Source organism: Euprymna scolopes, chromosome 22, assembly GCF_053919585.1.
Source record: "Euprymna scolopes isolate OS-2025 chromosome 22, ASM5391958v1, whole genome shotgun sequence".
In the NCBI taxonomy this organism is placed as follows: domain Eukaryota; kingdom Metazoa; phylum Mollusca; class Cephalopoda; order Sepiida; family Sepiolidae; genus Euprymna; species Euprymna scolopes.
The window spans coordinates 25,388,521-25,402,217 of NC_136503.1; the positions used below are offsets into that span (position 1 = coordinate 25,388,521).

Genomic DNA, 13,697 nt, shown 5'->3' on the forward strand with positions numbered 1-13,697 from the left:
TTTTATTTTTCTTATTGACCAGAGTGCCCCTTTTGGGGAGCTGGTTTCCCCCTAAATTTTAACCGACCTCATGTCCAATTCCGCCCTTGTTGGGAGGCAAGTAAAAAAAAAATCAGAACGGACATTTTCCAGGGCATTTTATAATTAAATCAGAAATAACTTTTTCCAGTTACTTTTTTTTAATATTAAAACTTTGTTACATTAAATATAGTACCTATTCACAATGCCTCCCCACGGGACAGATTTAGACACTAGAGTCGTTTTTTTTTACGTGGAGAAAAAATTGTCTTATTCGTAAAGAATTTTTCTTCCACTGAGAGAGAAAAAATTGAAATGTAGCACTTGAAGAACAGATACTACACTTTGATCTTAGCCAAAAAGCTAAGAAAGACAAATCATTTTTATTAGCTTTGCCTCAACAGCGACACCAATTTTTTAATATTTCAAAGTTCATTTGGAATTTTTTGGAATATTCTACTTTCCTTTTTTAGGGATGCACAGCATGATAACGGACGGAGCGATAAGCGTAATAATATATAATGATGATAATAGATTTAGTTTTTTTTTTATTAAGTCCTTAAGAAATTTACCTTCAGAATTTTTTACATGTTTAAAATGTCTTTTCCCACCAAACAAGACATATTGCTACATGAAACGTAAGGGACATATATTTGGGATCGTGTCTAACTGGGAATGTAGGGAGTTGAACAGCGAGAAGTCTGTTCACATTATATTTAAACTTCTGCATGTCAGTAGAGTTAGCGAAGCAGGAGATAGGTAGGAAATTTCAACGTATAGCAGTCTGATAGAAAAGAGCCAAAAGAGTTTTCGGCATCTACGACTCTCGACAATGAATGTGTGGTGCTTTGCTGCTTGTCGGATAAGTCGGGTGTATGTACGTCGAGGGGGGGCACAAGTGCCACAAGTTCATGAGAGCACATTCCATTAAAGTCTTTCTAGTACTGTCACAGAGATGCAACACTGGAATGAGAAAACAAAAGGTGAAGCTTGGGCGATAGTGTAGGACCTGTTAGGTTGAAGACTCAGACGCAGATATGGCAACAATACTCCATGCATGGACGAATTGTGAATTTGTAAAGATGTAGAATACTCTCTACTATGAGTAATTTTCTAGTACGATAAAGGGAGCTTATCTTATTTGTAGTCACCTTGACAATGTCCTAAATCCACTTGTGTTTAATTCATGTTGCCCGTGAATGGTTAACCTGTCGAGTTTTCAGGTAGGGTGTTAATTGTCATGGCAATCACCAGGGAACATGAACTGGAATATATAACTTGAGAACATTGCCAAGGCTGCTGCAAAGAAGGTGGGCTCTCTCTACCGTGCTAGAAAATTACTTACGCCTGAAAGTATCCTGTGCCTCTATAAGGCCACCATTCGCCCATGTATGGAGTACTGTTGTCACATTTAGGTTGGTGCATCTGTTTCTTCTCTCACTCCTGGACAGGGTTCAAAAGAGAGTCACTAACCTGATAGGCCCTGAATTGTCATCTAGGCTTAAGCCTCTGTCCCATCGACGAAATGTTGCATTCTTCTGCCTGTTCTACAAATACTTTTATGGTGAATGCTCTGACGAACTGCAAGCACTTGCACCTTCTCGACGTGACTACACCCGACAATCTCGACAATCTCGACAATCTCGACAAGCAACTAAGTTCCAGCCCTTTACAGTAGAGATCCCTAAAAAGAAAGCCTTTTACTCCAATAGTTTCTTCCCCAGAACTGCAAGTCTTTGGAACTCTCTTCCAGGATTCTGCTTTCCCAACTGTACTGATATGCAGAAGTTCAAATGTAATGTGAACAAACATCTTTCCACCCATCTCCCTTCATAATGCCCCCGCAAATTGTATCCCCGATAGTAGCCCCCTAATTCAAAGTGGTACTGTGCCTTGTTTGGGGTGAAAATCCAGAAAAAAAAAAAATTAAGAAAGTTTGTTCTGTTGTTGTTAAAAGAAAGAAGTTTAGTCTTAGTAGCATTAAATGTTACCATTCACAATTTTACAGAATTTCTGCGCCTGCGCTAAAAAGGCGAGCTGGATTAACCGAAAAGTTTTATTTTTGTTTCTCTATTATTAAAAGAATACCAGGTTTTTCTTGTTTAATTATTCCCGCTAGACAAACTTTGTAATGTCAGGTGGGTTCCGTTTCTTTTATAATTGCCTCTGTTCAGATCGCGGCTCCCCAAAAGATGAACGCCGACAGGAGTGCCCTTGTTAGAGAATCGTTGTTTTTCTTTCTTTCAAATCCTATTCGCCGAGTGACCTTGCGGTTTTCAAGGGCGACTAATAAATATTTCAGTAAGTTTCGAATGTTGATTGGTTCCCTCTTGATTAAGAACGGCCGGCAAAAAGGAACTAATCAGGAAGGGCGGAAAAAAAAAGAAAGAAAAAGATAGCGTCGAAACTATATCGTAATATGCTATCTATAATAATATTGTAATCCAAACATTACGAACCTATCTGTTTGTTTAGCATACTTTCGGCTTCCGGTCGCTACAACGAAGTTCCGTTTTCATTACAGTTCAATTCAATAAAGTTTTGCTTATTTATTTTATCTTCCTACACGTTGCAAATCTCCGTTCATCCGGCGAGTGCTCTTCAAAACCGCAAACAGCTGCCTTGAATCACCGATAGCAATATCGTCATAATGACAAAAAAATAAATAAATAAATAAATAAATAAATAAGAAAAAGAAATATGTATTAAGATCGATATGGCTTCCACAACTTCGATTTGGTTCATCTGTTTTATTCATTACCAACTCATTTGCTTAATTTATTTCCATTGTAATTCTAAAAAGTAATCTTAATTTTAATTGAATGTAAGCTATTATACAGGGTGGAACAATAAGAGTGTCTCCCTAAATAAAAAACAAACAAACAAACAAAAACAAACACTACCGTTTTATTTAAAAACTTTTATTGAAAAAAAAAATTAATACAGGTAACTTGATTATGTAGTAGAGCTGACATCAAATCAATGTAGCCATTTTCAGCCTAAATCATCACCTCAATACGTGTCCGGAACTGGGAGCATATCTTTTCCACAAACGCTGGTTGGAGCTCGGTGAATACTCGGAGGATGGCGTGGACCAGACTGGCTTTGGTATTGTGGAAGATCATATTAGTGATGTTCTCGACGTATAACCAAACGAAGTTGTGAAGCGGGTTCAGGTCGAGGAGGAGGGGGACCAGAGAGAGAGAGAGAGAGAGAGAGAGAGAGAGAGAGAGAGAGAGAGAGAGAGAGAGAAGCATACAAAATCATAGCACTCCTTCTGAAGCTAAGCGTAGGTCTCTTTGGACTTGTGGGCCGGCGCCGAGTCATGCTGTCACACCCAGGGTCTGCCAGCGGCCACCTGATTGCACCAGGAGATCACCAAACTGTTCAGCACGTCCAGGTACACTTTGGTGTTGACTTTCAAGCCGACTTCGAAGATATGACGTAGCATAATATGACCCTCACTTGAAACCACATTAAACACCATGACTGGAAACTTTCTTTTCACCCCATAGGTGACGTCCCTGTTATTCGTGACGGTACTTTTGCATAATTTGACCCGAATTCTCGTGAATTTCCATCAAGCATAGATCGGGCGAGACCGGCAATAATCGGTGTAAAAAAAATGAGGTGCAACAATTGTAAACACAAATGTTGGCTTAAAAAACAATCGTGTGTAAAGGATCGTTTCTTCTGATATGTACAAATGAACCGTGCAGAATATTTGCGCACAGGATCGTTTTTCTTTTTGCGCGATCCAAGTTGGAGATTCCAACAATAGTAAAAAGCATTTATTGGCGTTCGAAATGGCAACCCTAAAAAATATTTCCTCTACCCCATCTCCTCCATCTTTGCCGTCGATGGCCGTTCAACAGTCGACCGAAGTAAAAAAAATTATAAGGAAATATCCTCATCTCAAAAAAGTTCTTCCGCCTGCAATTAACAATCGAAAAGTTCTTCCGCCTGCAATTAACAACCGAAAAAAACTCCAAATAAACAAAAAACTCAAATTTTCTTGAAAAAGAAATTTTTTTTCAACTCTCTGTGCCCCCCCCCCAAAAAAAAAAAACTTGACTGAATAAAAAGTCTTGAAAATAAATAAACAAAAAAAAAAAAACAGAAAAAAATACGATTACAAAAAAGAAGAGAAAACAAAACAAAAAAAAAACTTGTACGTAAACCTAACAATTATACGGTTAAAAAAAAATTTTCTGGGAGAGAAAAAACTTTCTGTTGCTAAATATTTTCAAAGAAAGAAAAATTAAATGCTAAAATAAAATAAATAAACATCTTTTCATTTTTCAAGGTATTTTTTTTTTTGTTATTTTTGATTATTTGCATTTTTTTCCGTTTTTTTTTCATTAGTCTGCGTCTGTTACGACGCTCGGCAGACAGCGATAATTGCCGATCTCACCCGATCAATGCTTGACGATAATTCACGAGAATTCGAGTCAAATTATGCAAGAGTACCTTCGTGACAATCCAGCGATGTATCTTGAGGCTCCTAGCAATGGTCCGGTTTTTATAACTTGGATTTCTAGAGAACATGAGTTGTACAATGGCGCATATCCGATCTCGCTCGTTGAACATTGTTTCATTTTCAGACATAATAGAAAGCTACTTTCGCTCTTGAGATTTGTACACTAGTACTTCGCTCTTGAGATTTGCCAACTAGTAGATGGTCTGACAAAAAAAAAAAGTTTAAAAAAAAAAGAAAACAGGTTTTTATTAAACAGAAAATAAATCGTGTCGTCATATTTAGTGCGACAATTTTATCGTTCCACCATGTATATCTATAACCGTATTAATTAAATAATTTATTATGGTTAATTAATTAATCATTCATTTTTTAAATTTAATTATTTTAAAAATCATATCCTTAAATTTATTACTATCAACCTTTAATCATTTTGTACAAATATTTCCATCAAATTCAATAATTATCTCCAAACCAATGTAAATTGGTTAGTGTATTTAACATCACTTGAATAAATCACATTCGTAATGTAAAAGAAATGGCCGATGAAAACTAATTGATTGGAAATAACAAAAATCTACTTAAACGTAGAAATATAAAAGAAAAATGACAAGCCCCGGTAAACTTAAAATTAATATAAATATTAATATTTATATAGTAATCCCAAACAAATAAAAAAGCTCAGTACAATTTTCATATATTCTATCGAACAATAAATTCATGTAAAATATAATGTACAGTCTTTAATTTGTGTTTTTCTACACACACGAACGCGCGCGCGCACACACATACATACACTATATATATATATATATATATATATATATATATATATATATATATTTACTATTAGATTGATGCAAAAATAATGTCGTTTTTTGACTTGAAGTTGAACGCCAAAGACGACATTATTTTCCCACCAACCTAATAACACACACACACACCCACACCCACACACGCACACACACATGTATATATGTGTATAGTCAGTACTAAATGGTTGACCATTTAGGAATTCCAGGTGCTGTATGTGCTGCCTGCTTATTTCCACATTTGTTTTCAGTCGTCCTGGACTTCTCCTTGCCACTGGACTCAAACAGTGCTGATTCAGGAGAGGTCAGGAGTTGCATACCTTTGCCTCACAATTTCACGCACAGCTACCCTTACCGGTTGTATCCATTGTCTTTCGAGATTGAACAGAGGTTTATATATATATATATATATATATATACAGAGAGAGAGAGAGAGAGAGAGAGAGAGAGAGAGAGAGAGAGAGAGCGAGAGAGATAGTTAGATAGATAGATAGTTACACAGATGGAGAGAGAGAGAGAGAGAGAAAGAAAGAAAGAGAGTTCTACTTACATTTAACTGACTTTACGAACTCACTTTCTTATAATTTACACAATCTAGCCTAAGCTGGATGGCTGGCCCAAGGGTCAATTTATATACATAATTTTAAGTCAAGCAACGTCGCAGCTCACATAAGCCATGAAAGCATACTTTTATCGTCATCGAAATTGGTGGAATGACCCGTTTTTTAAATCAAATCGGTTGATTGCTCTTGTTAGGAACCCACCCCGGTTTGTACAGGGAGAAAGCCTGCACACAGTGACTTAGTTCATAATACATTGAAATCTCAAAATCAACAGTAAAATTATCAGTAAATAATAGCTTGACTTGATGATTAAAATGAAAAAGTCAAGTATCATTATTCATTTGTGCTTTAAACAGAAACATTCCTTTTAGACGCGCCCCTATCTTATCAAAGATCCAACTGTTAATTATACAAAATTATTTTTACATAATCATTTGAATTAAAATTAAACGTACAAAACTCAAGTATCATGCTCAGTTTTGATCTAAAAAGAAACATTCATTTCGAACGTGCGCCTATTTTAAAGAATCTGCAGTTGATTTTATAGGCTCGGCATTTCTGTTTGTGCTGTAAGAAAATTTCGCAAATGCACTTGTAATGTTACGTTGTATAAAAATGTTAATTTTTGTCAAAATCGGACTTCCTTTTGTAACCGCATTTTTTCGATTATCGATTTTCTATATCTATCAGACACATTCCGATGCTAAACCTACATCAGAACATTACCAGACACATAAAGTACCGTCGCATATATAAAATGAATTTTGTTTGTGTGTATCGGTGTGTGTCGATGTATGTATCGGTGTATGTCTGTGTAGAAACTGTCGAATTCAAACGTCCCAAAATACGTTTGAGTTTGATCATGGAATTTAATCATGCAGCGAAACCTAGCTTACGAAAGAGGGTCTACTAAGTTAAATTAATTAAAAAATTGCAGGAACAAAGTAGACAATTATAAAACAAGAGGAGACCATAGCTATATTCAAATGGAAGATACTGTGTCATCTCCTAAGCAAGAAAAAAAAACAAGCAAAAAACAAAACAAAGCAAAAAAAAACAAAAAACAAACCATAAATTAGAACTACTGAGCCATCTTCACGCTAACAACCAGACTTAGCAATCGACATTCTTCTGTATAAAGTGGCAATTACAAATATACGCGCACAGATATAAATACACGCACAGATATAAACACACGCACAGATATAAACACACGCACACACACACACACATAATGAATAAATGACAAAAGCTTATATTCCAAATTTTATGATGTTGGCCATCTTACAATTTATTCCTTTAATTGAGTTAACATTTGCAATTCTTGACATTATCTTTTTTGTAGCAAAAATTAATTCACTTAATTATTATATCAATCAATGAATCTTTTTTTCCCTTAATTTATGCGAAGAATTAGCAACTATAAATCCATCAAAAAGAAATAAAATGTGTTTGGGCATGATTAAAAAATTCGAAAATTGGAAAAGAAGCTGCAATTAGTATTTGCTTACGCCATTTTTAACTTAGCCAGTAAAACCCTAATATTCCTAATAACAAATTGCATTAGTTTCGGTATAGAGTACTAGAAATGTTCTACTTAGTAATTAATAAATTTATTATTTATAATTAATATATCAAGTGAAAGAATGGGATGAGCTGCCCAGACGCGATGTGGAGAAAAGAAGAACAATATGTAGAACGTCAAGCTTAAAGCAGATCCGGAGCACTTCAGTGTAGTTATCATAAAATAAAATAAAATGAAACATTAAAATAATAGAATGGTTACACAACTGCTATCTAAATCAAAGCATAAAATCAGTTTTATCAATGAGAAAAAGGAGAAACATGAAAGTCTATAAGAAAACATGAAAGTCTATAAGAAATGTGCATGTGAGTATTAAGTTTTTTTTAGACAACTCACTTCTTTTAAGTAAAAAAAAAAATACTCGAACTAAGATTGAAACTAAAATCTAAAGACAGTAAATCAAGTACGATAACCATTAGGCCAGATTGATAGATCTTAAAAATGTGTGTTCAAACTTACTCATAACATAAGGAATCCGTTATGCCAACGATTCACGCATGCGCATTCGTGAAACAGTTAAAAACAGATAAAAACTCTCTTGTACCAGCTTTTCAATTTTGATCCATTAGCAGCCCGTTTTTCCAGAAATAAAAAAAAAAACGATTAAAAAGTTGTTCATATGTCTAAATAGCGTATATACTAAATTTCAAGTCTTTAGATAAAAACATTTGTTGAGTATATAGGTTGAGAAGTGTCCTTACACGCAGATTCTCACTTTTATAGATATATAGATAAATGTTACTTGCTTGTTTGTTTGCACATGGAATGTATACAGTTGTTTGTTTGCACATGGAATGTATACAGTTGTTTGTTTGCACATGGAATGTATACAGTGGTGGGAGAAAAGGAAAATGAGACTGAAAGAACAATAAACGAGGTAGAAGTAGCAGTAATATTAGACAAGGGATGGGAAACAAGAGAGCAACGTAAATAAATAACTTAATATATCAACGCTTAAACAGTTCTCTGTCTCATTTATACTCATAGAAACAAGAGTTTCTTATTGAGTAGTATAAATATATTTTTCTGCAATATCAACAGCATTTAAACAGTGTGTTTATTTTTGTCGTAACTGATATCTCCAATATACATTGCAAAATTTCCTTTAACTTGAAAGCAGACATCATTCACGTTTCACATATCAATTTGTCCTCACAATTGTTTACGTGTACGCAATATATGCATCAATGAACAATGTAATAACCCTGACTCAACGGGTCACAGGTAGACTCGTCGGTTCTGTAGATTCAGAAATAAAGTATAAAACAATTTAGATTATGTATTTTTTTGGATTATTCGGACTACTGTTCTCATCTTGTTTTCCCCTCAACATTTCGGCCAATATAACGTCTGACCTTCATCAGTTTTATCTTGTCGAACTCGGGAATTTTTCTGTCGATCTTGAAAATCAGTACAGAACTCTTTATTTAAACCACAAGGGTAGTGTGCTCTCGTTCGATTTAGAAGTCTTAAGTAATTCTAAATTTTATTTAACCCTTATCTTCGAGTGGCCTCTGGGCCTTGATAAGTGGTCATTCCCTTGTAAAAAAAATGTCGAGGACTGAGCTTCTATCTCCAGCGGAATGCCATTGAGAACTGAGCTTCATTTATTTTGCAAAAGGTAGTTGTCGACAATTCTAGTATGAATTTTGGAAGCATTAAACCTGTTCCTGAGTTTAGACGTCCAGTCTTACTATAACTACCCATTACATAACACACACACATACACACACACACACTCATATATATATATATATATATATATATATATATATATATATATACACACATATATGTATATATATGCATATATGTATGCATATATATCCTAACCAATTGGAATAAGAGTTTTACAATTTAGAATTCAAATATAAATGGAAATATTGCAAAGTTCTTTTAGATAGCTCGATAGTATAATATTAGAGCAATAATACTTTTTATGATATACCGATTCATCTGGAACAGACATATATTATACAAATGTAATATATATATATATATATATATATATATATATATATAGAGAGAGAGAGAGAGAGAGAGAGAGAGAGAAAGAGATAGATATATATTATTATATATATAGCGTCCATTCAAAGCTGAACATTTTGCTAACTGCATTTCATTTCCTCTGATGATATGAGCCATTGAAATTAAAATAACCCCTTCTATATATTCCTTTGTCAAACAATAAATTCTTAAATCGAATATATGTCTCTATATGTTGTTTTTTCAGAATTTAAAATTGAACCACGAAACTTATATATATATATATATATATATATATATATATATATATATATATATATATATTCAAAACGAGAACGAACGGCACATCAACCAGGTAAGTTGTTCAAAATGGTGTTATTATAATTTTTTAAACGTAAACATGTGAATAGTACATATGCAGCAATAACATAATTTTGCAGACTAGTTAGTTGTGTGTGTGAGAGAGAGAGAGAGAAAGAGAAAGAGAAAGAGAGAGAGAGAGAGAGAGAAAGTTAGTTGCAATAGGAAATAATATTGTAATGGATACCTTTTTGAAAAGTAAAGTAATAAATCACTAATTGAGGAAACGTGATGTTTGGAAGTTGGATATATATATATATATATATATATATATATATAATTTCCTGCTTAATTCAACGTTACCAAGTTTAAACTGCTCCTTTGATTATAGGTAAGAATAGATCGTGTCCCTTTACCCTCCACATTGTTATTTTCATAGCAAGTGCTCGTCTGGGCTCTAATCTATGGTTCCCCGCCTGAATTTTCACGAAGATCACTCGTCTAGTTGAGCCTACTATCAATCATTACCCTCACTCTTTATGTGTGCATAAACCTAAACGTAGATTCCATAAACAAAGCTTCTTTCTTAGAACTGCACGCCCGTGAAACTCTGTTCTGTTTTCCTGCTTTCCAACTGACTACAATATGGTCGTCTTCAAGTCTAATGTAAACAAGTTCTTGGGTCATCCCCTTAAGTAATTCAATTTACCAAATTTCCACTACTAACAGTTACTACGACATTTTCCCATTGACAGCTGTACACTCATTAAATCTTATCCTTAAAAAAATGTAGTCACTCATACCTGACTTAAATATATTCATATTACTGCTTTCCGTTTAATTTTATTTTATCAAGTAGCATGTCTAACATTTGTATATTTTTCTACACTTACTTAGAATATCATACACACCGTTGTCAGTCATGATATTTTTTACCGCTTGATTAAATATATAATTTTAATTTATTTTTGCCCACAAATTTGTTTATGTAAGATCTATTTATATAAAAAATAAAGAACGTATTAGTTTGAACTCTCGTCAAACAGTCGATGAAATCACAACGCTTGACCGGAAGTGAAATAAAAGAAAGGTTTTACAAAAAACGTAATTGCTAAGAGGCAATATACAAAAGTGAGTAGATAGAAAAAGAAAATAAAGGCAGTAAAAGTAATGAAATAGAAAGAGAGAGAAAGAAAGAGAGAGATAGAGATAGAGAGAGACAGAGAGAGATAAAGAGTATGAATGAATCTTCAAGAGGATGAAAGGCGGGAAATTCTATGTAACTTAATTGATAGATATATTTTCATAACTTACTATATATATATATATATATATATATATATATATACATGTTATATACATGTTAATGCACGTGCGTTTATGTGCGTGTGTGTGTCTAGAGAAAGGGAGAGAGATAGAAAAGGGAGAGAGAGAAGGTAAAGAGTGTATATGTGAGAGAGAGGTAGAGAAACGGGGGATTATGAGAGGCTTGTCCAAACAGAGTAGATATAAAAGAAAATAAAGGAAGAAAAAAAATGAAATATACAGAAAGAGAGAGTATGAGAGTGAGCCAGACAGAGTATATATATATATATATATATATATATATATATATATATATATATATATATATATATATATATGAATGTAGTCTTATGAATCTTTAAGACGATGAAACGCAGGAAATTCCGTGTATCTTAATTGCCAGATATATTTTTATAACCTACTACTACTACTACTACTACTACTACTACTACTACTACTACTACTAATACTACTACTAATACTACTACTAATACTACTACTAATACTACTACTAATACTACTACTAATACTACGTACAGATATATATCTTTATCTATCTATATCTATATGTATATATAAAGTGACGTACAAAAAATGAAGAGAAAAAGGAGAGAATGAATGTATACATATATGTGCGTGCCTATGTGTGTATGTGTATTTGTGTGTGTGTTTGTGTGTGTGTGAGAGAGAGAGAGATAGAGAGAATATGATAAAAGGGTAAATATGGACATTACCATCCCCCAAAATATAGACATATAAAAGTATGGGTTGGGCGTGCAGGTTAGAAGTCATGGTGGTAGTTTCGCCCCCGCCATCCGTGTATTTGTAGAAACGAGTGAACGCCACTGGAACGAACACGTGTTCGGGCGCATCCAAAGGCCAATATGTAAACACATGCAAGGGACGTATTAAAGTGGGTGAGCTTTGAACAAATAATTATAATCCTAACATAAAAAGAAACTTGGGTGGCACTCTTTAGAGTGCATATCACCGCCACTGCCAAAGAGACCCGTTTATTCCAGTCAATCCGAAATTGAAATTAATTATTATTTAATTTACTGTATTCATGTTGGATCGTTTCTCATTACACCGACAAATAAATGTTCAGAACCAATCAAGCAAACAACGTAGATGGAAATAACCACTCAAAACGGGTTACACCATGATTTTTCGCCCAATATATGGGCTACATATTTGCAACCATATTTCAGCTTTTGCTGGGAGTCAAGCGAATATATATTACGTATATGAATACGAATTTTTAAAATGCAAATGGCTTCAGACAAAGCGTGGAGCCACTTGCTGTAAGGAGCTAGTAAAAGCGAAATCAAATCGAAAAAACAGGGGATGTCTAATAGCTTTAATCTTGAAAATACCAAAATTGCAGGTAAAAAGGAAACAGTCAGCTGGAAGGGAGTTCCAAAAGCATGCGGTTCTTGAAAAGAAGTTACTAGAATACGAAGCTGTATCACAATGTGATATCAAAACAGCAAATTGATGGATATCTCTAAACTTATGAGTCATATGAGCTAAAACAAAAAAAGCAGGGAACTTAAGAAAATTCTGCTGAAAAAAAATGTCGTAAGTATTTATAGGGAAAACTGAGACTAGCAACATCACGTCTGATATTGAATACATAAAAACATGGTGAAACGATGAAATTGTCGCCCTAGAAGAGATGACATGATTTCATTTCCGTTTGATGAAGACCGGTTTTCTTTTTTGTTTCAGACCATCTACTAGTTGGCTAGTTGTGTAGAAATCCCAAGAGCGATAAGAGCCTTCTATCATGTCTGAAAGTGTCACAATGTTAAACGAGCGAGATCAGAGATGCGCCGCTTCACAACTCATGCTCTCTACCGATCCAAGTTATGACAATAGGATTATTTCCATCACCCTCGGAACGCATCGTTGGATTGTCACGAATAACAGAGACCTGTCCAGGGTTATGTTTCCGGCCACAGTTAAGTTTCCGGCCACAGTTATGATCTTTGGCGTGGTTTCAAATGAGGGCCACATCATGCTGCCTCACATCTTCTAAGTAGGTTTGAAAGTAAATACCAAAGTGCACGTGGAGTGTGGTGATCCCTGGTGCAATCAGATGGCCGCTGGCAGACCCTGGGTGTAGCAACAGGACTCGGCGCAGGCCCTAAAACCAAAGAAACTCAGGCTTGGCTGTAGAAGGAGTGCTACGATTTTGTACCCTCCTCTCACTAGTCTTTCTCCTTCCCGACCTGAACCCGCTGGACTACTTCGTTTGGTAATACGTCGAGAACATCACCAATATGGTCTCCCACAACATCAAAGCCAGCCTGATCGCCACCATCCGCCGAGTATGTGCTGAGCTCTCGCCGGTGCTTGTGGAAAACGCATGCTCGCAGTTCCGGACCCGTATGGAGGCAGTGATTGAAACTGAAGGCAGCTACATTGAATAGATGTCAGCTCTACTACATAATCAAGTTACCTGAATTGATGTTTTAAATAAAACTTTTTAATAAAGCTGTAATGTTATTTTCTGTAGGGCGACACTTTTATCGTTCCACCCTGCAAATAGCTACACACACACACACACACACACACACACACACACACACACACACACACATATATATATATATATATATATATATATATATATATATATCACTGCC

The 13,697-nt window shown here is 34.7% G+C and overlaps 1 pseudogene; it reads right to left on the reverse strand.

Annotated features, from left to right (window-relative positions):
* Positions 1-246: 246 nt before the first annotated feature.
* LOC145244111 (U2 spliceosomal RNA) lies at positions 247-394 on the reverse strand (annotated as a pseudogene).
* Positions 395-13,697: the final 13,303 nt, after the last annotated feature.